The sequence below is a fragment of the Rhincodon typus genome, chromosome 20, assembly GCF_021869965.1.
Source record: "Rhincodon typus isolate 14 chromosome 20, sRhiTyp1.1, whole genome shotgun sequence".
Classification (NCBI taxonomy): Eukaryota; Metazoa; Chordata; class Chondrichthyes; order Orectolobiformes; family Rhincodontidae; genus Rhincodon; species Rhincodon typus.
In genome coordinates this window covers 16,967,392-16,990,885 of record NC_063351.1, presented here as the reverse complement: position 1 = coordinate 16,990,885, position 23,494 = coordinate 16,967,392, and the positions used below count along the sequence as shown (strand labels likewise).

Below are 23,494 nucleotides of genomic sequence, written 5' to 3'. Positions count from 1 at the left end.
CTTTGGACTGTGGGCGGAAACCAGAGAACCCAGGAGAAACCCATGCAGACATGGGGAGAATGTGCAAACTCCACACAGACAGTCTCCTAAGGCTGGAATCAAACCCAGGTCCCTGGTGCTAAAAGGCAGCAGTACTACCCACTGTGCCAATGTGCCGTCCACCATATTTCATAGATTACCATGAACACAGCAAAAATATGAAGTGATTAGTGTCTTTATTTTATTTTATGTAGGTCTTCCATAGAAGTACAGCAAAGGATCGGGAGAACATGCTCAAAAAATTCACAATGTGCTAAAGTTTTGAAGTACAGTTGGGATCCCTGGGGAGAGAATTTTTTGTGCAGCACTATTGTGAGTGTTCATCAATAATACTTGACATCTTATAAAATATGGGCTATTTTTGAATTCCATTGCCTGATTTAATCCCTGAGTTTTTCATGGACTGAAGTATTTCTCGAACAGAAACCAAAATCAGTGAGTTAAAATGGCCATAGACATCACCTGGCCACAAGTGACAAAGTTTTAAAGTGAATTGGACAAAGACAGCTGAGCTTCGATTTTATCCTGTTGCCCATCTCCGTGAGACAACAGTATATACATCAACAAAGATACAGCAGAGACACTCAGTGCTCTATAAAACACAATTCATTTATTAGGTACTTAAGTAAATGATACACACCTTTAACTACTAGAGATATCTTAACTACTGTTCTTTCCTACTCTGGGTTCTGTAACCAACCCCAAACATTATTACCTGGGAGAGTTGGCAGCTGACCAGGCTGGAACTCTTCTCAGCGTCATCACTACTCCTCTTGACATAGGGTATTTCCTCACAGTTGTTAGTATTGGACTGGACTGCTAAAATTGGGGTTTCCCAGGCTACTTTTTATACAGTTCAGACCTGCCAAGTTGGCATTCCAATTTTCTTATTTGGAATTGCTTGTAAAACTTGTCCAATTTCCAAATGGTTTTACCATTCATAGCTAACAATTGTCAAATTCCTTTGGTTTCTGCAAATCTTTCTCCCTTTTATGGTCTCATTTATAACCTAGCCCTCCAATTGGTCTTCCCTGAGGCTGGAATGTCATTCTGTTCATTCTTCCTAACTGCAGCTGGAACCTGGGTGCAGTAACCAACTAACCCTAGAACCAATTATTTGGCAACTGTTTTTTACAATGTCTATTGTCTGGCTTGTGTTAATTCTCATATCTTCAGCTTTATCCAACAATCCCATTACCAGACTGGAGATGCCACAATCCAGGAGTTATGAAAAAGTACATTGGCTATTGTACTTCACACCTTGATGAGAAACCTTGCAGTTTGGAGATTGAAACATTACCTACAGTTATCAAGCCTGGAGACAATGAACTCAGACATGGAAATACACAAACAAACTTGTACTTTAAGAAGCTGCTTTGAACAGACAAAGAAAGATAAAACGAAAAGAGCAGAACTGATGGCTGGAAAGCTCTTGCTTGCTCTTTCAAGAAGAAAAAGACAGCTGGTTATAATACAGTCTAAAAAGAAAGATCAGAATACTGAAAATTCAAAGGATAAGTACAATATTTACTATTTCTGATGATCCAAGACACCAACTCAACAACTATAGTCCAGGTTAAAAACTTACATCTCAAGGACAATGTAAAGGATTTAAATTGTATGCACATTTCATTTTCCTCTTGTGCTGGACACTATCCCTTTCTAACTTTGCACCAGTGCAATTATGCTTGACATTGCATTTTAATTTATTTTTCTTGGGACAAGCAGATAATAAAACTGCTCATTTATTCACTTGTAATTGGCTCCTTACTGATACAGTGGAAATTAGTTAACTATATTTTGTTTGGAGGAAGGTGGAGCCAAATGCTAAAAGAACATAAACCTATGCTACAGTCAACCAGTGAAGTTGAAAAGAGGAGCTGATTTTAGCCTTTTTCATCTGGTTCTAACAGATGCATGAAGAAGTCAGGATGGGCCAGGCAGACCGTGCCTCTGATCTGCGCTCTAATATACAGATAGTACTAATACCAAGCTGTGAGATTGAGTGACAGCGTTCCATCTTCATTAATCTCTTTTTCCTCTCGGAATTCAGGGTCTTGCATCACTGCCTGAACAAATGTCGGAATGTCATTATGAAGGCACACCCAGCCGACTCAACTCCTTTCGAAAACGCCTTCCATAATTCAGCCTATGAAGGTGGGGCTTCCCCCACCATAAACATATTAGAAGTAACCACTGATGTGGAGGAGTACCAAGCTGGGCTTGTTAGAAATCCCACTATAGTTCTCTGAGACTTTGGCCCAAATGTATAAAAGTCTGCTAGGCCCTCAAGTACTCACCCATCAGACCTTAGAAGTCATGTGAATTTGAAAACAGTTAAACTTCTAACAATCTAACAGAGTTCCTGATCATACAAATTTGATGCTAGAGAGATTCTAATACATGAAATCCATTCAAATAATTTAATGATTATTCTGTTATAATGTTAAATAATTTTGCTATTTCATGAAACAAATCAAAGACGAACAATCTTTTAGTAACCTCTTAAAACTGTCAATCAAAATGTGAGCGCAACACCTCTGCAGAGTTAATGGGTTTGGAGTCTTGGAAACTCAACCAAGCTTTCATAATGTTAATAAACAGCCCTTGGGAAATTTCAAAATTGGTGTCTAGTGTAACCATGGGAACATATGTTTTTCCAAAGCTACACCCAATCTGGCCCATTGATCATTGCACTCCAGAAACATTCATCTGTTTTATTAATCAGTAAGGGTGCATGGGTCTGTGTGCACAAGAATTTACCTGAGTAAGATAGAGTCAAGTAAGCATATCTGCAAAATTTAGTTCAAAATGAAAACTCCTGACTGGTATATTCTCTTCAATGTCACTTTTAGAGTAGTAGTCAGATTTTGGCTTCAAAATTCTGACCATAATTTGAGCTTGAGTGGTGATTGTGGTCACTGGGATGTAACTATGAGCCTGGGTGTCATGTGGACAGCATTTTCAGAGAGGTAGTCACACTACTGCTTAACAGCCTGGAAGCAGAAAGGGACTGGATGACTACAAGACAGTCCGAGAGGAACTGGTATGGAGTGCAGGAGTCTCCTGAGACCTTGTTCACAAATTAGTTTTTAGTTTTGGAACCTGATGAGGTTGATGACTCCTTAATTGAGTGCAATCAGTTATGTTTGTGGCTTCTTGAACATCTCGGTTGTACAAGAAGGGAGGAAGAAGAAACAAAGAGCAATTGTGATAGGGGGATTCATTAGTTAGGGAATTTCTGTTGCTGTAGCTGTAACTTAAGGATGTTATGTTGCCTCTCTGGTGTCAGGATCAATAGCATCATAGAGAGGCTGCAGGACATTCTTCTCCGGGAGGTTGAATAACCTGAGGTTGTAGTCCATTGTTGTATCAATGACTTATGTAGGAAGGACAATGCAGTCCCCTGCATTAAAACTTTAGGGAGCTAGTTAGAAAATTAGCAAGTAAGACCTTAAATGCCATAACCTCCGGATTATTCCCAGTGCCACGTGGGGAGCCTGTTGAATTCTCTGTCAAAGAAAGCTATTGAGATCAAAATATTGTATCACTTCAAGAAACAATTAGATATAACACCTGGGCTAAAAGGATCAAAGGATATGGGGGAAAAGCAGGAACAGGTTTTTCAGTTAGATGATTATGATTGTGATGGATGGTGGAGGAGGGTGAAGGGCTGATTGGCCTGTTCCCACTCTTAGTTTCTATGTTTGTACATTTGCTGCTGCTGGGCTCACACGGGAAATTGGCAGGATAAGTCTTTGAAAATGTGTTACTTCCATCTATCTGTATTTTAAACAGTGAGTCCGCAGACTGGTTAGAGAGGCACTGGAGGTTGGATTCTGGCACCTGAGCTTAAGGTCGAACAAGCCACCACTATAGTATCAAAGAGCACAGGTCAGAAATACTCAAAAAGCCTCATGGAATGCTGACCTTTATTTCTAGAGGGCTGGAATATAAGGATGTAGAAGTTTATACTTCAGTTATACAAAGCCTTGATTAGACCTACACCTAAAGCCCTCTAAGTAATTTTGAGCATTACACTGTAGCAGGATATGTTGGCCTTGGAATGAGTGCAATGCAGATTTATCAGAATTACAATGACAGCAATGGTTAAATTATGAGAAGAGATTTATACAAACTAGGATGCATTCCCTGGAGTTTAGCGGGTTAAGGAGTGATTTGATGGAGTTTTCAAAATGTTAAGGGAAAGAGTAAAGGTAGATTGAGAGAAAGTTCGGTAGGGGAATCCATGATGACAGGTTATAAATAAAAAAATTAATGAAAGAAACCAGGAAACCATTTTTCATGCAAAGGATGGTAAAGTGTGGAAAATCTGTTCCTCGAATGGTAGCTGATGCTGCATCAATTATTAATTTTAAAACTTAGATTGATATGTTGTTGTAAGCCCAAGGTATTAATGGATCTAGGTCAGTGTTGGTGTATGGTGTTAGGTTTCAGATAAACTAAAATCTCCTTAAAATACACAAAATCAAATTCAAATGGCACAATTTCACATGCTATTGTGAAAAACACATTTTTAATCAAATTATTTAAAATCTGATTTTTGACATCAAAAGTTTCAGTTACTGAGTTAAAATCGCAAATAGATTTTTACAACACTTTTTGACATGCATTGGGAATAGATAAATCCTAACATCCAGCAGACTACTCAGTGTGATGTGACAGGCAAGATACCAACACTTGACTTAATATTTGAAACTCCTATCATAATGTCTTAGTGCAATCATAGCCAAAGGTGCAGTAATGTTCCATCACTATCAGGACGTGCTGATGTTGGACTTAGAATAAAATATGTGATGCATTCAGTTTGTATATTTGCACTATGTATGCTTTTCAGGGCTTTTTCTTTCCAATCTGATGGCTGAATGACTATGTTCATTCAATTCATGTTGTTAAATATTGCATCATATACATAAGTCAACATTTTAATGCTTTTGGAATATGAGCAGCATGAAAATATAATATTTAAGTATTTAACACTTTATTCATTTTACAGCATACAAATAGAATTTCTAAATAAGTCAAAAGTGAAGGGTCAGTTGTGAATGAGGCATGAAAAGGAAATGTACAAAATCTGTTGTAATATTAAAATATTTGCTTTGGTTGTTAACTTGCAGTTGTCAGATCTGTTTACTTTCCTCAGAACTATTTCAGACTTTCTCTCATATTTCAACTCAAACTATCTCTTGCATTTTTAAGAGTATTGCTAAGCTTTTTTATACTCCAAACATTGGTGGGATTTTTTTTTGCTATCTTTGCTTTTTGCTTTTTATCCGGCGAGCCCCACTCTAGCCAATCTGCTATGTCCTTTTATCCTTGATCTACTGCCCTCACTCTTTACAATATGTTGTCCCTGATAGAACAATTTTAATCTTGCCAATCTCTCATTTACAGATTCCTTGTTGCTCAATGAACTGCCAATGCTCTTAGCATTGTAACCCCACATTCCCTGATGTGCTGTTTCACTTTCTGTAATGAGCAGTCCCCTCGCTGTTGCTTAATCTTCCTGGTGTCTCGTCTTGGCTGACCCAACATTCTCGAATATGTTGCTGCTGTCTCTGCATTGTGTTTTTTTTCTGTAGTCAATGTGTCGTCCCCACTGTCCCAGACATAATTCTCCTACTCTCTCTGCTACCCCTGTAGATCTATGTTAATTATTCTTTCCCGATGATAATAATTCATATTATTGTCTCATAAATTTTTAATGTTTCTAGACTTGCCTTTTTGAATTTTGTGACCAGATGGTTTGGAAAATTAGGTCCTGAATTTGGAATTATCCACCATTGAGGAGCAAAATGAAAACAGATCATGGAGCCAATACCAGCATGGAAAATATAAACACAAATAGAACTTGAAGCAGGGGATTTCATGTGCCAACTAAGCTGAAGCTTATGGGCAGCTTTAAATCTACAACAACTCAGACAGCCAAACGTAAAATAAAAAATATCACAGGGGCATGATTTAGACAGATAAAATGATGACAAAGCACCAATGGTTCTATTCAAAATGCATTCAGTAAGATATTACTACAATTCACGATGGGAGAAAAAGATATATCAATGTGTGTCCATTGCGTTAAATGGTCTTAACTTGACATTATTTCACCAGTTTGAGAAAGTTTAACGTTGCAAATCTGTAAAATGGCAATGTCAGTGAGCTCTTCATTTGACCCAAGTGGCTTACTACTGAGATTGCATACAAAGCAGAAAAATAATTCATCTTCCACCTGTGCTGTCAACTCATGCTTTAATGAGCACAAGATAATGCCTCTTTGTTATAGCTATGAATTGGCCACACGGTAAAATCCTTTGCAACAGAAAAGCAACCATATCGGAATATTGCTGAAGGAAACAGAAAATGTGAAACAGATTATATAAAGATGCCTTGCTAATTAGATGATTTGCTTCTTGGATTCTCAATGATTGTATCAATGAATCTGATAGTTCAAAGTTCAAACTGTGGTCATGTTCTGGTCATTGACGTTTGCTTTGCATAGCTCTGTTCTAAATGATGTGAATGCCTGAGTAACAATCACTGTGGTTGGTAGTATGGGGAGATTGCTGCCACCAGTCCTCTTTCCTATGTGAGTCTCAGGGAGTGTTCAGCAATCTGTGATAGAGATGGACCATGAATAAATCTTGCAGAAGAGGCTCTTACCTTCTATAACAAAACATGGTTTATAATATTTCAGCAATGACATCCAGGTTATGGTAACTGTTGGGTATTATAACTATTACTAACAAGAGGTGAAGAGATGGAGAAAACACATGTCTTTAATTGGAGACCAGGCCAGACCCCAACCAACTGGTTCTCCAGCCAGAGGCTGTATTACATTATTACACTAGATGGAGGTCAGTATAACTCGAACATTAACTTTTTCACAATGATTGCATTACAGATCAAGCTCTAAAATAAATATGATCTACAATGTACCAAACCTTTCGAATTCACTCCTGTCATCTAGAATTCACGACTGGTGAGTTACATTTTTCTACTGTAATGGAATGGTGGTGATGGAGGGCATGAAGCATGGTAATAGGAATGGTTGGACTAACCCCCTCTGGGGTCTTTGAAGGAAGGAGGCCTCGTGGGTAGAAGAATCAGACAAAACATTTACTCAAGCAGATGTAAACCATTGGTGTAATTTCATGCGTGTACTGCGTCTTCCAAGTTTAATCTTAGTTTTACTTCATGTTTGCAATGATCTGATTAGATTGCCAAATAAATTGAACCTAAATCCGTTACCAGTTTTGTGTGAGATTGGTAGCTTTGCGTTAGGAAACCAGAATAGTTCAGATGAAGAGACACTGGACTTGAAACATTATATCTACTTTCTTCCCACAGATGCTGCCAGACCTGCTGAGTCTCACCAGTAATTTTGGTTTTTGTTACAAGAATACAACAACTCAACCTTCTATTCCTTTATCTTTCATTTGTTTATCTTGCCTCCCCTTAAATACATTTTATGTCCCTAACAGTATGTAATTTGCGTCTATTTATTTTGTTTTTATGAGGTCGAAGCATTTCAGAGGGACACGCTGGACTGATTCATAATTCGATCCTCAAGGAGTGATTGTCTCATTGTGTTATCAATGTTGTCTCATTTGATGTAATCTATGAGTTTGGGTTCAATACAGACTGGTTGAGGAGAAGGCAAAGCCAAGAACTGTCTTCTAAATTAGACTTCAAAGTAACATTTTTTGATATACTTTCTTATTAAATACTGCTGTTATCATAGATATACCAGTCTCTTACTGATAGTTTAGCCTTTACTGAATGTAACAATCTTTTTGTGTTATTGTCCATCTAATCATTCAATCTTAGAAGAGTCCAAGAGTTCCAGTCTAGTGTGCCATAATCTCGTGTATCCTATTTCTGCCCATACTGTACTATTTATGCTCAGTAGTATGCAGCTGTATGACATCATTGCAAGGCCTCTCCAATGACCTGAAACCCTTGCACAGTCATATATATATTGCTATATAAACAGAAGCCTTTGAACAAGTCTCTTGTTTTGGTGCATGAGAAAATGCGAGGAAAGTTTTGCAGATTCTACCAATGAGTTTGGAAAGAACTTGTCTGGCTTATGAATTGCCATTAAGAAAACTACAGCATCAACAAACTTAAAAAGGCAGGGCAGGTACATTAATTGTACCTTACAGACATATTCTCTCCAACAGAAGTAGGCATTAATGCACAGGCTCTGTAAGGTGATAACTACTAGCTTCAGCACGTTTTGGAATGGAGTGCAAGGGATTTACAGACTTCACTGAAATATGTCAGCCTGTGTTTGGTTAGGACATACATGACAAAGCTGTGACAGGTTGATTGATTTGAAACCGATGTTAATCCCAATGCCCACATCTACCTCTGTGAAAGTGACAGGGGAAGATGAAGCAAGTAAATGGATTTCTACAGCTAGAATAGGCAGGCTATTCCTGACTCACAGGGCTGGACTGTCTGGATCCATATTACTTCAAGGTGGGTAGAGAACAGAATTGCAAGTATGTTTTTCAAGGATTTCAAGGATGTCTCAATCAAAAGTCATCATTAGTTGACAGAAAATGAAGTAGAAGCACCAGAAATGCAGGTAGCATTTTTTTGGTGGCCTCCTTTTGTGATTAAAAATCCGAAGATCTTACAGTGAGACAAGTGTTGATGATATCCTGCTTCAGCAGTAACTTTCCACCGATGCCTGATCCTCTTCAGTGGGCTCAGTTTCAATCTCATCCAGACTGGAAGCTGTCATTTCTTATCTGCACCAAGTACCTTGGATGCAATGATGTGCAGCATCAAGCAAACAAACTGAAATTTGACAAATTGTTCTGACTCTGACTGCAAGGCAGATTCTGAGCTGTCTGATTGTCAGAGACATTGCTTCAGAAGTCCATTTATTCTATTAATCTAGTCTTTGCTGAAAGAATAACAGTGAGTTCAGTGGTATTAATACATAATATTAATACATAAGTTGTTAAGCAACTTCTGGCAAGGAGTCATCACTGGACAACTTGTGCCTCTCCGTGGTTAGCCTTGCAAATACAGTAACTCTCCCTCAAGCTCCTCAAGAGTGTCAAAAAATTGTTTCATTTGCAAAGTAATTGTCAATTAAAGTTGTCATAGAAAGTTAGGGCTTGTAGTTAACAGCAAATAATTAGGAAAACAAATAACATGAAAGACCAAGCAAGACAGTGGAGCACAAGAATAATGTACCACAAAAGTGAATAAGTTTGGAAATGGATATGGGCATCATTAACTGCAATTAAGTTGAAGCTGATTCATTCAATGCAGGAAACATAAAGTGTTTGTACTGCCTACTCAGTAATATGGTGCCAGTGAGCATTGAGCTGTACTTCAGACCAGAGGCGACAAAATTGTGAAAGGTTAGCAAATACTCATGCTACCCTATACTACTTCACAAGGAAAAACACTTTGACCAGAGCAGATACTGGAATTGACTGCAGAAGATTGTCCCAGCAGAAAATGCGCTGAAAAAAATCATGCAACAGGACAGAGGGCTTGCTGCAAGGTTCTCAGACACAGCATTGTGGGCTTTGGTGCAAAAGATTGACAGGAAGAGAGAGGTCCTCTATCCATGGGGAACCAGGATGCCCTCAAGCAACAGACTTTATTGAACATAACAATACACTGAAAATGGAAAGAGAGCATCTTAATTGCAGCCCTACAAGCCCAGGTCCCAGTTCCTTCTGATCTGATATTTTCTGAAGTAGGGTCTAGTCCAAAACGTCAGCTTTCCTGCTCCTCTGATGCTGCTTGTCCTGCTGTGTTCATCCAGCTCCACACCTTGTTATCTCACAATAACCTAGTTGGTTCTACACACTTTCAGTAGCTACGCTTAGAATAAAAGTATAATTATATTTTCCCTACATTTTGGACAGGATGAGCATGAACTACTGAAACCTTTTCCCTTCCTACTGTCCAAAACAAGTATGCTTTTTGAAATGGATATTCTGTGTTTTCTTAATCCTTCTGTGCGTGAACAATTTGAATAACCAGCAGCAAACACCTCATAGAACATAGAACATTACAGCGCAGTACAGGCCCTTCGGCCCTCGATGTTGCGCCGACCTGTGAAACCAATCTGAAGCCCATCTAACCTACACTATTCCATTATCATCCATATGTTTATCCAATGACCATTTAAATGCCCTTAAAGTTGGCGAGTCTACTACTGTTGCAGGCAGGGCATTCCACGCCCTTACTACTCTCTGAGTGAAGAACCTACCTCTGACATCAGGATTTAAATCAAAAGGATTGTTTATTCAGGTGCTGAGAATAAAAAGCTATGATGTAGACACAATGGGCTAAATGACCTATTCCGTGCCGTAACAATTCTGTGACTCTACATCTCCAAAAACTGTTCAATTCACCATTTGCTTAGTAGCCTGTTCAGTCACTTAGCAAAAACCTCCATGAACAATATACTTCACGATTGTAGTTTAATCTCACCTACTCACATCGAATTGCTGTAAGTCTGAAAACCTCACCTCACAGCTAGCACATATTTACAAGTTATTCAAACTTGAAATCACTTCACTGGTATTGCACCCACTGACACACTCTCTGTCTTTTGTAAAACATACCTCCCTGTTTCTTGCAAGACCACGTAACACACAACTGCTTGCAGTACCACTTAACTGCAGGGGTCAGGCTACATTGCATGTCCTTAAAACCTTCACTCCTATCTTCACTCTCTAATAGAGGAGCTAATGTTGATCAATATTAGAACTGCCATGAGTGAGGTAGCAGTCCATACGGGCTTGAAATCATTGAAGGTAACCACATCCTTATACTTAATTTACCTTCTCACATCCCACTCCTGCCTTATCCCATGCTCTTCTGATTTACAAACTGAAAATGGTCCGAAAGTGAGCATTTTGTTTCTTCCCATTGGACCCTTGCCACAACCTTACCTTTGTGCCTTGCCCCTTTCAAATACCCAAGAACATAACCTGACCAGACAGTGATAAAGGAGTAAAAATGAAAGAGAAAAGGAGATTGATGACAACAAAATGTCACATTCACAGCAACCAGCTTAGACATTGTGGGGACTTTAAAGAATAGCTTTGAGGTAGCATCTGCAGATGGTGAAACACTGTGTACAAGTACCCTACAGCCAGGGCAGGGAACAATGATAGTGCAGCTGGACAGAGGGTGAGGCTACAAGGTTCTGTTGCAGTAAACTCAGGTGAAGACTTTGATGGAACAACATGTAAACAAAGGCTAACAGATATACACATAAACTATCTTGAGGCATTGACAGAAATCTTTCAGTATCAAGTAGCACAGTGAAGTGATGGGAGCATCGGAACAGGAGTAGGCCATTCAGCATTTTGAGTCTGCTCCACTTTTCAATTAAGTCATGGCTGATCAACTACTTCACTGCCACTTTTCCAAGTTATCTCTGTATCCTTGATATCATTAGTCTCCAGGAATCAATCGATCTTTGTCTCTAACCTGCTCAATCAATGAACTTTCACAGCTGTTTGCAGTCGAGATTTCCAAATATTCATACCCTTCGGAGTGAAGAAATACTTACCCAACTTAGACTTAAATGGTTTGCTCCCTATCCTGTTTTCTGATTCTCAACTCACCAACCAGCGAAACATCTTCTCTACATATTGTGCCGTGTAGGAATTTTGTAAATTTCAATGTCATCGCCCTTCATGTTTTGAAACTCTAGGGAATACAGAACAGTCTCCCCAATTTCTCCTCATACAATATTGTCATGATCCCAGGGATTAGTCTGGTGAACATCCATTCCATTCCCTCTTTGACAAGACTATCCCTCCTTAGGTAAGGGGATGAAAACTGTAGAGGACACTTCAGGTGATGTCTGACCAAGGCTCTGTATAGATGCAACATGATATCTTTACTCCTGTATTCAAATCCACTTGCACTGGGGGCAACTATACTATTTGTCTTCCTAATGGCCTTCTGTACCTGCATGCTAAATTTTAATGAATAACAAACAAGGACACCCTTGTCCCTTTGCACACCTGCACTTTCCAACCTCTCAGCAATTGACAATTCTATTAAATAGCACTGGTGGGCTGAAGGACTTTCTGTCACTGTTCACATGTTTACAAGCTTGAGAGAAGGAATTGCTGGAGTATTGAGGTCAGAATGGCACCACTGGGTCAAAATAGCATTTCTATCTGGATGATTGCAGTACAGGCTTTCTCTGCACACACAAATAACTGACCCAAAATGTGGTCTGGGTACATGCAAACCAGAGGTATGCACATACAACATGAACATCCAACATGAACATCCATTTGAAGTCAAGATGATACCTGTAGCATCAAATATAGAAATGCCACACAATCTAATTTTACCCAGGAATCTTGCTGCAATTATACAGGGCTTTGTTAAGACCACAACTTGAGTACAAGTTAGGTCTCCAAAGCTAACAGAGTGTACACTTCCCTTAACAGGAGTACAATGCAGGTTGACTAAACAGATTCCTTGAATGAGATTAATGTCTAATGAGCAAGGATGGGCCAAAACGCTGTTAGAATTTATAAGTACCTTTTTAATGATACAACCAAAAACAGAGCTCCAGAAAAAGTTCAGTAAGTGCAGTCTCATTTCAGAGAGTAGTAAATAGTGCTCAGAAAGTTTTAAACTGTTACCTTTTAAATTTTTAATTATTTTTTACTTTTCCTTTCCACTTTTTTTTCTCTGATGGTCTTTTTTTCTTCATCTAATTTCTCTCTTTATCTATGTTTATTTCACTTGTCATACCTGAGTTGACTCCTATGTGCTCTCCTTCCTCTCTGTTCTTCTGTTTCTTTCTGAATTCTTATTAAGAACATTGACTGTTGGTCCTGTCATTTACCATTACATTCACTGTGCATCCAGCATCATATTTTTCCAGCAACTTTCAGTGTAACAGAGATTCGAGGTGAAGGGTGAGAAGCAACATCTTACTAACAATTTCTAACTAACATAGTAGACCATAAGATGCCACGTTGCGCATGGGCATTGTAGGCTGGTCAGCATTTTTATTGTCTGTCCCTAGTTTCCCTTGAGAGGGTGTTGGTGAGCTGCCTTCTTGAACCATTACAATGCATGTTCTGTAGGTAGACATACCTTTAGGGAGAAGCCCCTTTAAGGGAAGGAATTACAGGATTTTTACCCAGTGACAGTAAAGGAATGACAATATATTTCCAAGTCAGGATGGTGAGTGTCTTGGAAGGGAACTTATAGATGTTTATGTTCCCATGTATCTGCTGCCCTTGTCCTTCTAGATGTAAGTGGTTATTGGGTTGAAAGGCACTGTCTAAGGATCTTTGGAGAATTTCTGCAGTGCATAGTACACACTCAGCATCAGTGGTGGCGGGAATGAATACTTGTGGATGTGTTGCCAATCAAGCAGGCTGCTTTGTCCTGGATAGTGTCAAGATTCTTGAAACTTGTTGGAGCTGCACTCATCCAGGCAAGTGGGGAGTATTTTATTACACTTCTGACTTGTGTCTTGTAGATGGTGGACAGGCTTTTGTGGAGTTAGGAGGTGGGTTACACGTTGCAGTATTCCTTGCATCTGACCTGTTCTTGTAGCCACTGTGTTTACATAGTGAGTCCAGTCAAGTTTCTGGTCAATGGTAACCCCCAGGGTGTTGACAGTGAGGGATTCAGTGATGGCAACACCATTGAATGTCAAAGGGCAGTGTTAGATTGTGTCTTATTGAAAATGATTATTGCCTGGTATTTGTGTGGCACAAATGCTACTTGCCACTCATCAGCCCAAGCCTGGATATTGTCTGGATCTTATTGCATTCAAGTATGGCCTGCCTCAGTATGCGAGGAGTCGCGAATGGTGTAGAACATTGCGTAAACATTGGTGAATATTCCCACTTCCGATCTTATGATGGACAGAAGGTCTGTGGTCAAGCAGCTGAAGATGGTTTGGCCTAGGACAATGTCCTGAGGAACTCGTGCAGAGATATCCCGGAGCTGAGATGACTGATCTACGTCAAGCTCAGCAATCTTCCTATGTGCCAGGTATGACTCCAACCAGTAGTGAGTTTGCTCCCAGATACCTGATTCCAGCTTTGCTAGGGCTCCTTGATGCCACACCCGGTTGAATGCAGCCTTGATGTCAAGGGCTGTCACTCATGCCTCACCTCTGGAATTCAACTCTTTTGTCCATCTCAGGCCATTTTATTTCTCCTATATAATGTACCAAGAAGATTTTGACCAAGTAACAATTGTCTCTTGAAACCTACTTTGCAGTTTCCTTTCCTTTGCAAATAGTTGTCAAACTGTTGAATTTTGTGTTGAGCTTGCTGTCAGCCGAACAATCTTGGATAAATTTGTGTCTCTTAAATTCTACAAGGGAATGTGATACGCTGGGTGAGCTAAATGTTACTTCACTGCTGGCTATATTTTAGGCTGGGATAGGCAGATTTAGCTCTCTCGCGGAATTAAGAGCTATAGGAAGTGGTCAGAAAGGTGGTGTTGAAACCCAAGACCAGCCACCATGGCCACACTGAATGGTGGCTCAGGCTCAAGAAATCATACAGTGTATACCTAACACTATTTCATGCATACATGTGATTGTAAAACCAGCAGTTGTGGATGGAGTATGCCTTCTCCTGCCTTACTGGTGAAGTGAGGGTTGAGACACTTTAAGCCACTTTGGGGCATTTAATAATGTGGAAATATTAAACATCTCATCTCACATTATTGTGAAACTCTTTCAATGTGGAATAACTACTTAAAATAAAATTCACTTTTAAGTGTCAATGGTGTCTCATTTGCAGCATTCTCATTTCTAGGAGATTATAATCCTATAAAATTGCCAGTCCTGAAATAAAGGAGATACCTCCAGCCTCAGTTCAGATCTTGTTCATGTTCCAGGAGCACCACCCATTTTTGGCTCGAACACGTATCAGAAGAAATTTTAACGACACAGTGTCTGTGCTCTATGACTAAAGTAATATTTCCAGTACTGGCAGTAATGCTGAAGGTTTAAACAAATTGGAAATAGAGGTAAAAAAAAACTAGAAGCAGCAAACAAATCTTCAGCATCAAAGATTAATTGGGTGGCCTGTACTAAGAAGTGAACCTTTATTTTGTCTCATTCATTGCTTGCCTCCCTCATATAGGTGTCAAATGTTTGAGACAGGCCACTAATGAGAGGCAACAGAAAGGAAACAATATTAGTATATAATTCAAATTAATATGCATGGATTGAAAAAGTATTCATGGGATGTGGGATTTGCTGACTAGACCAGTATTTGTTGTCCATCCTTAACTGAACTCAAGAAGACAAGGTTGAGCTGCCTTCTTGAACAAATGCAGTCTGTGTGTAACAGGCACACTCAGAGTATATTAAGGGAGGGAGATCCAGGATATCCAGGACCCAATAAAGGGGAAAGTGCAGCAATCTGGTCCTAAGTCAGGATTGTGTGTGGCTTGAAAGGGAACTTGCGGGAAGTGGTGTTCCCAAGATTCTGTTGCCCTTACCAGATTTAGAAGGTGCTGTCAAAGGAGTTTTGGTGATTTGCTGTATGGCATCCTTTAGATGGTATTCACTACCAACATTGTGTGACTGGGAGTGAAGTTTTAAAGAGACGGATGTGTTTGCCAATCAAGCAGGTTATTTTGCCTTGAATGTATTGTCAGAGCTGCACTCATCCTGGCAAGTGGACAGTAATTCATAATACGCCTGGCATGTGCCTCGTAGACAGTGGACATGCTTGGCAGGGAGAAAGGCTGAATTTCACACTATATAATTCCCAGTCCTTGGCCTGTTCTAGTAGCTATAGTACCTATGTGACTGGCTCAGTTAATAGACAATAGTAATACAACAAACTTTGTTTTAACTTGCACCTAATGTTCTCAATAAACCAACAATAATTATATACATGAAATACCTGAAGTTTACTATATTATCGCAATCTCCATGATGTCGGAGTAGTCAGTTGAGGGTGCGAGTGAGAGGCTGTCTCCAGTAAGTTTTATTTAAGTCAAAGTTGTATTGTTATTTAAGTGATTTATACTGTAAATAAAGTACAACAATGATGCGTAAACTCCTTGCATTATATTTCTATTACTTAGTGTGTGTTTTTACATTCATTATGTGGACCTGTTGATCAACTGGAATATTTGATCAACTGGTACGTTCCTGGTCCCATAGGTGCCAGATAATAAAACAATTGCTGTACCCCCAAGATGTCATTGAAGTGGATTCAATGATGATAATTCTGTTGAATGTTGAGGGGGCATATTTAGATACTCTTGTTGGGCTTGGCCATTGCTTGGTACTTGCGTAGTGTAAATAATACTGCCGTACATTAGACAATGTTTGAATGTTGTCCAGGACAAGCTGCATATGGACTTAATCTGGGAAAGATCACATTCTTCCAATACAAGTGCAGGAAAATTGGAGTAGAATATTCTCCTGGGTAGAACTTGTGCAGGGGTCCATTGAGCATTTCCTCAGGATTGACCACAAGATGGACAATAAACCAGGGACATCTTTGACTTAGGGAATGCCTAACCTGTCATCTTCAGGGCGTGGGTAACAAAATGGTCTGTAAAAACTATGTATGTTGTTTCTACGCCATTTTCCATGATCTTGACAGGTTCTTCTCCTGAGATTTAGGCAGTCATAGGGGATAGCTCCATGTCAAAACTCACCACTTATTTGTCACAATTTTCAAAAGATTTTTGACAAAAGGATCACAGAAGAACTGAAAATAAATATAGGGGCGGCAGGTTCGAATGTAAATAGCAAATTAGATAGAATATTGGTTCAGCGCTAGGAAACAAATTGCTGACAAATGGATGTTATATACTTGGAATTTGTAAGAGCTTTTTACAAGGGTTCATATTGATGATTGATAGCTGGAGATCTGGCAGTAACTTGTTATTCTGGATAGAACATTAGATTGAAAGCAAAGAATATAAGCCAAAGTGTAGCTACAATGAAAACTTTTCAGAAGTTGCGTGATTGCTTCAGGGTGCATCCTCAGTCACTTGTTATTCATGCTTTTCCTGCAATTTTGCTGACAAATTTTATCCCACATCAGTGGCTTTACATGGTGTAATGCTCATGTGTTGTACATACAGTACATCGTAAAAGAAAAATTTAACATTGAACCAATCTCATAGCAAGCATTAAAAGAAATGAGGATAACAGCCCTGTCTTTGACCTCTATGTCTGCATGTTACAGGCTGCCTGAACAGTATGTTGTTTCTTCGTGGTGGTGGTGGTAGGAAGTGGAGGAAGGGGTTAACCTTTGACATCACAATTATAACAAGAGTGTCTGAGAAGCCCTGTGTATTTTCAGAACCCTATGTGAACCCTCTGACAAGTGGTGATCCTATAACTCCCTGGCTCCAGCTCTACAAGAATATACCAACACAACATGGACTGCAGAGGATCAAGATGGTGGCTCGCCATCATTTTCTCAAGTGCAGTTATGAATGGGCAATAAATGCAGGCGTGAATGAATTCAAAAATCACCAATTCTACCTCTCTGAACCACACTTGTCTGCGGTGGCATTGATGCGAAGGGAGAGGGATCCTGCTCCTCCAGGCTCAAAAGCAAAATGAGGAACTTATCCTGGCCACGGTCCTGTCTTGTGCCAGGTTTCATTGTTGGACTTGACATCAGCAGTGGATGGGTGATTAAGATTACGTCGCAGTCCAGTTGATTGATTGCAATTTGACATTTAATAATTAATGAGGCCATTACCTGGATGAGGCATATGGGCCTGATGCAGCTGGAAACGCTCCAGGTAAAACATTGCAGGCATGGCTCACGCATTTCAGGAACTAATGCAAAGAAGCAGCATTTTAACTACTTGCCAGATCCAACCCTTGTAGGACTGGAAAGAGTTAACATTACCTCTGATCAATCAATTGCTCTTGAATACACACTGTCTTATTTGTGGATGGCATCCTTAAGATGCTGAGTTATACAGTGAGGCAAGAGAAAGACTGCCCTAATCAGCTCTCCTAAGGATCCTTTTTGTACAAGATTCAACCAAAATAGGTAGCATGTGATAACTGAGCAGGAGGTTAATGTCTGGAACATCTCATGGACATGGCTACAACTGTAGGCAAAAAGATTAAACCTGAAGTATGATACAATGATTGTTTTGGGGTCTAATGGTCAGCGACATTCAAATATTGCTGAAACTCATGTGTGCCTGCAATTGACAGTCCTAATACCTGTTAGGAGACCAGCAGTTAAAATAGTGGCAGGCACAGATGGCATCAATTGAACTCTGAGACAACATGTTGCCCTCCAGTCTCCTGTAAGTGCTTATCTGTCTGTCCCACACATTAATTCCACCAAGTGTACCCTCAGAACTTTCTTTACGTGTTCTGCTCGCCACTTCAAATCAGGCAGCCGCACATTAAAGCTGGCTATCTGACAGTGTGGCAAGAATATAAGTTGCAACCTTGAAAGTTATCACATGGAAACCTTAAATGTGATTCTGGCAGCAATATCTGCCAAGACAAATTAGCTGTAAGGTGCTTATTCGGTTATTGAGCAGAATGGGCTGAAAGATGACCACGCAAATTCCATCAACTGCAGCAGTGCAGAGACTTTAGGCAGCAATGGCATATGCGACTATTTGCATTGATTTTGAAAGGATATGAAAGGGTCAACCCTGTGAACACAGCAGTTTGTGAACATCACGCACTCTATCTGAAAGCTCAGATTAGACTGGAGCAGTTTGAACACATTTTTTCTTTAATCCAAGGATTCCAAAACCTGCCTTTCAGCAGTTTCTGGCAGCAAAGCCTCTTTTCTAGATTGTTTCTGAATTGAGGACTCACCTTGTGCCATACAACAGGCAGTTATGTTTATACTCTTAGAACTGGGGAAGAGCAGCAGACATATGAAGAGGAAATAAGGGAAACATGCCAAATGAAGCAGCATCATTCAATCGTCTACTTTCACCAGACTGAAAAGGTTGCTCGACGACGTCACGAATGAAGTGTGCTTATTAAAATAATATTTCTGTAAAGAGACGTAGAAGGGATTGTGACTTCAATTGAAACTGACCTCCAAACATTCCAATTTACACAAGATCTAAACATAGAACAGGCATAATTCAGAGACCAGACATAATTTCACAAAGATGTTTGTATTCTTAAACTATAAGCAGTCAAGACTTGTGTTTAGCCAGAAAAGATTTCCTCAAGCACAACATGGGGACAAGTTACTCTTGGTTACAAAGAAAGACTTCTCAAAAATACAAAGGTTTCAGCACTGTTTTTTAATTCTCAAATTAATGCAGGGCCCCCTCTTATCTTAATCTCAGCCTTGGGTGAGCTGGTTTCCAAGGCAACTGAGCTTTCAGTTTTCCATTGTGCAGCAATGGATAATTATTACAGCTGGAATCAAGCTAAGACTATTCTGCACTTTGATTTTTATCCCTATTAATATTAACTACTTCATCCTTGGTTCACACCCACCTATTTGCCCTGGTCAGAAACCTCTTGCCAGAAATGCCACCCGCCTGAATACTCCACTGAGGGATATCAAGGTTCTGGGCTCTGCCTGTGTAACAACCCTAAGCTTTTACTTTGCACCTTTTGTGGCTTGACCTGTTTCCTAATGATAAGGTGGAGCCTGTATTTTCTAACGCCAACAGCTAAGCCTCTTTGTCTTGTTTCTTGATCATTCTGCTGACCAGCCTTTTAGCCTGCCTCTGACATCTCCAGGCATAGATTTCAGAAAGCAGATACAAAATGATGCCTGATGACCAACAAATGTGAGATGACCCATATCCAAGTATGGATTTCTTTATTAACTCCTCACTTGCACAAGTCCTGCCATCAAACAGTGGCCTCAATGTCTCAATTTTTTCCTAAATAGCCCAAATCCTCTGACACCAGTTGGATTAAGCATGAATGTTTGCCAGATCTTTTTGGTATTCAGGCAGGTGCTCCCATCAAAGACGCATGCCCACCCCCCCACCCCCCAAATCGCCATTACCCTCCTAAGCTCTATTATCTCCCCCTCACCTATGTACTCAGTTGCCCCTCCTCACACCTCTGCAACTGAGCATTCAGTCTCTACTCTCCACCATTAGGTCCCCCAGTTCCCCTTCCCACAGCACTGGCCCTTGATAAACCCCTCCCATTTGAGTTTAGCAGATTGACACCCAGCCCAACCCTAGACTGACCATGGCCCTCCACCTTGAGCGATTTAGCTGGACAGCCGAAAACATGAGTGATCAGACCCTGCTTGATATCTGTAAAGTTCCCTGATTGTGTTCTTACAACTCCCTAGATGAGTCATACTGGACCCACAGGGCTGACTGTGACCTACTCTCCAGTCTGCAGAGGTACAGGCCCGCTGACCATGACCATCCTTATAGGACACCTGGGTGGATATTGGAGACTGGACTCCTATCCAAGCCCCAGAACTGATTTGGAGGCTGCTGATGACTTACTGTGTTGTGTGCAATGTGTTTCCTGCACATGTGGCAGACACATGGTGCAGTTGTGAGATTGACAGATCAATGAGGAATATGACCAAATGCCCACTTTCCTGACTGATGACTGCTAACAACCATGACAAGCTGCCTGGCTTCGAGTCAGTGCTATACAGCAAGGCAATACAGCAATATGATGAGCCTCTGGTTTGAGGTGCATAGTAACACAAAGCAAGGCTGGGATGCAGTGAGCTTCCAGGTAGGCACAAAGAGAGTGAGCATTAGGGGAGCAAGAGGGCCTGCAGATGCAGCTTGTTCCAACCCGTCAGCTGGATGCCTGCCCTATGTGCATAGTGGCCCCTTGCAGTTGCATTGCAATGATAGTTTGCTGAACATCCTGAAGGGCAACATTTAGAAGCGTACAGTAATTGGATCATAGATGCACTATGTGGGGAGACTGGCAGGTGTTGGATGCCAGCAACCATTGATGTGCAGAAGCTATCTGTCAAGCGTGCCTAAGATATTGATGCCCAGTGCTCAAGATAGCAGTGCAGAGGAGCAGGCAGTGAGTTGGAGTCACCAGGTACCTTCCCTGACTTCCATGTTGGGAATTTTGCAGCGTCCAGTTTCAAGTGGTGAGTGGTAGGATCGGAAGCTGCCTATTAACGAGGTGAGATTCAGTCGTGACGTGGATGATAATGAGCAATAATCCCTGTTAATAGGTATCTCACTGCTCTTCAGCAAAAATCTCACCTTGATGTCTGGAAATCTTTTGGAAAATGCAACAAGTTGCTCCTACTGTTGAGAAAGGCCTCATTCAAATTTTCATGCAATTTTCTCAAATTTCTTGCCAAAGCCCAAGTTGGGCGCTATAAGGTTCTTCCCGCTGTTGTCTGATGTCAATTAATCTTGAAGCAGTGCACAGAGTAAACCTGATGGTGGCTGGTAGTTTAAGAAAAAATCATGGCTATTCACTGGTGGAAAAATAACTCAGCCGTGTGTGACAACACTTCAGGGTATAGAATAAAAGAGAAAAAAAAGTAAAATTTAAAATAAATAAAGCAGAACCAGGTGATCGCTTCGGCAGCACATACACAAAAATTGGCGCAGTGTAGAAAAGATTAGCATGGCCCCTATGTAAGGATGACACATAAAATATAGCAGACCCAAGGGTTTTTGTGGCACAGTGGTAGTGTCTCTACCTCTGAGCCAGGAGACCCAGCTTCAAGTCCCACCTGTTCCAGAGGCATATCATAACATCTCTGAACAAAAGCAAAATCCAGGTGATGGTTAATAGTCAAAAAAACAAGTCACCATGATTTGGTGGTGGGAAAGTTGTTTGGTAATGTGTGATAGCACTTTTGGATATATTTAAACAAAGCAGACTCAAAGACATGCTGGGTTTGTGGCAGAGTGGTTGTGTCCCTACCTCTGATCCAGGAGGCCTGAGTTTAAATCCCATCTGCTCCAGACGTGTGTCATAACATCTCTGATACAGGTTGGTTAGGAAAGATAAAGCAGACCCATGAGCCTAGTGGTGCATAAATAGTGTCCCTGCCTCTGAGCCAGGAAACCCATGTTCAGGTCCCACCATCTCCAGAATGTGTCATAACATCATAGAATCCCTACTGTGAAAATACATCGAGTCTGCACAAACCCACTGAACAGAATCCCACTCAGACTCACCGCATTACCCTATCCCTGTAACACCACATTTATCATGGCTCATCCACCTAGACTGCACATCCCTGTACACTATGGGCAACTTACATGGTCAATCCACATAAGCTGCACATCCCTGGACTGTGGGAGGAAACTGGAGCATCTGGAAGAAATGCAGACATGAGGAGAATGTAGAACTTTCACACAGACAGCCATCCAAGTGTATAATTGAGTCTGGGTCCCTGTGCCTCCCTTAACAGGTCGATTAGGAAAATATAGTAAAGGAGCTCTAGTTTTGGTTGTGTGTGATGATACATCTAGATATTAAATGATAAACAGACCTGGGAGCTTCTGCGGTGCAGTGATAATGTCTCTATCTTTGGGCCAGGAAGGCCCGTGTTGACGTTCCTCCTCCTCCAGATGTAGTGTAATATCTCTGAACAGGTTGATTAGGAAAATGTGGATTGTGGAATTGAGAATTGAATGAGTAAAATACAATGGTTGAAATTTTAAATTAAAAATGTATATCTGTGGGGCTGGGAGTGCTCTTATGGTGTCCCTGCATCTGAGCTAGGAGATCTCGGTTCAAATGCCACCTACTTCGGGGTGTGTAATAACATCTCTGAACAGACTGATTTAGTTTTATAAAAAATGAAGCAGACCCAGAGGATTCTTATGGAATAGTAGTAGCATCCCTGCCTCTGGAGCAAGAGGACCTGGTTTAAGGCCCACCTACCCAGTAAGATAATATCTCTGAACAGGTTGATTAGAAAATTTAAAAAAATTACAAAGCAGACCGAGGTCTTTCCCAATCTCCCTACTTCACCTTCACTTTTGATGGTTCACATTGTCTGTAGGGCATTGCACTTAAATTTCCAATTGGCGACACGGGTGATTTACTGGTGGCAGTCAATAGTGTAAAAACAAAAGAAAAAATCACAGTGATTTGGTGGAGGGAAGGTTGTTCGGTTGTGTGTGATAACGCTTCTGAAAATTTTAAGAAAAGCAGGCTCAGGGATGGATCTGCAGAAGTCTCTGTAACCTAAGCTCGCCATGAGTATTGGCTCTATTTTAGTGTTCAACTATAAACAATGTTCCTTTCCAGTCAGGCTTCCTGAGTTATAGTTTGATAATCGATTCCAGCAAAATGTTTTGTCTTCTAGCCGAGTACCTTTTCCTCCACAACTTTCCTCTCATACAATTTTACAAATTTCACTCATTACCATCCTATCTCTCATGTTCCCTGGAGAAATTTTACAGTCCAATAGAATACAGTACTAACATAACAGCTTTAAACAATAAATCAAATATTTCTACTTTATTCCAGGCATTAACATTTTTT

General features: G+C 40.4%; 1 non-coding gene across 1 annotated transcript; it reads left to right on the top strand.

The window, feature by feature from the left end:
* The first annotated feature begins 21,561 nt into the window (after positions 1 to 21,561).
* On the top strand, positions 21,562 to 21,668 carry LOC125485626. The gene has a single exon (XR_007264322.1). It is a non-coding gene; the product is annotated as a U6 spliceosomal RNA (small nuclear RNA).
* The last annotated feature ends 1,826 nt before the right edge of the window (positions 21,669 to 23,494 follow it).